Below are 1,572 nucleotides of genomic sequence, written 5' to 3'. Positions count from 1 at the left end.
TGGGGGGTACGGTACGTAGCCACCATGGATGGGCAGAACGGGGTTGGAAGGAGGGGGATAAAGGACTTGCAGTTTCAATCGATGGAGCGAGGGATGATGGGATGTGCGTTCTGTTTTGCCTTGCCTTACATGCTCTCCATATTCTATTTTCCAATGTACACAAGTTGGGGGTCTTTCATGGATCAGTTATGTTTTTTTTTTTTTTTCTCTTCTTGATGGATGGTTTTTTATTGTTATTATCTGTTATGTGGTTTTTTTTTTATCTTTGCACTTACTTACCATTTTTATGAGTTTGATCAAAAGAAGTAATATCTTAAGTTGCTAGAACTTGAGAATTACCGGTAAGCACTTATTGAGTAAAAATTTGGTTAAATATCTTGCAAGTGTAAATATGTCATCCTTAAAATAACAAAACCGCTAAAGCTTCGAAATCGGTTACATTTACTGCTCCCCCGCATTGCTGTGTCAAGTTTTAGAAATATGTTGTATTTGTTATTGTTAAATAGTGATCTCCTAAATCTACCACCCACCATGAAACACACGACACAATCAATTTTAGTTTATACTCTACATGGTGTTTTGGTGTGAATAACTTGTGCTTATTCAAACGGATTGAGTGACATTAGATATACTGATATAGACCCCTTTTCGACTAGGAGATGTTTTTTTTTGCCGTCCAAACAAGATTTTGGGGAAATGTAATTTTTATGTTGTTTCCGTTCTGATGTAGAATGATCTATTTGCTCAAGTCATTGAGGAATGTGATTAATCCTTACCATATTCATCTGGTAAGATAACGTCACTTGATAAGTGTTTACTCGAGTTTTTTTTATTGGTTTTGAGTGTTTATCTTACTCAAGTTTCTTGGTTTTTTTTAGGAATTTTAATATATAATTTTCAGGGGAGATATGGAGGAGGTTGAAGATGCGAATAAAGTTGCTGTTGAGAGTTGCCATAGAATGCCCTTCACCACAACCCTTCTTCTAACTACCATTTCCTTCAAGAATATTGTATTACCAATTATCATTTCCAGAGGTGTATTTGTGTAACGCATCAAATTAATCTTAATATTAACCTGTAGAGTTGTATTTGTGTAATATAACGTAGTTTTGGTGTTTAAAACTTAAACTCTCAATCATGATTCATACTTTATTCTTTTCTTTGTCTTTTTCAATTTTAGCCACTCTATTTGGCATTGGTAGCAGGAAACAGTTCTCACAACTCTTTTAATTTGATTTTTAATTTCTTAAGTGGAAAATGGCAAACAGATAAAAAGTTATATTGGTCTGTGTTTCTATTTTTGCTTCCTTTAGGTCTGTGTTTCTGTTTTTGCTTCCTTTAGGTTTGTGTTTCTGTTTTTTGCTTCCAGCTCCGAAACAAAATACCCGTTGGGCCCAGTGAAACTTCAAAATCATTAAATTTCATGGCTTCCGCCGCATTGCGCGGGTACACGACTAGTAGTATAATAAATTTTGCATTATAATTTCTACCATTTGGTTTGATTGGTTTCCAACCATGGTTATAAATTTCAAATAGGGTCATCCAAAGAAAGATAACCCTATGAGGCAAACC

The sequence above is a fragment of the Cynara cardunculus genome (genome assembly GCF_001531365.2).
Source record: "Cynara cardunculus var. scolymus isolate 2C chromosome LG 4, CcrdV1, whole genome shotgun sequence".
NCBI lineage: Eukaryota > Viridiplantae > Streptophyta > Magnoliopsida > Asterales > Asteraceae > Cynara > Cynara cardunculus.
Note: the sequence above shows the minus strand (reverse complement) of the source record.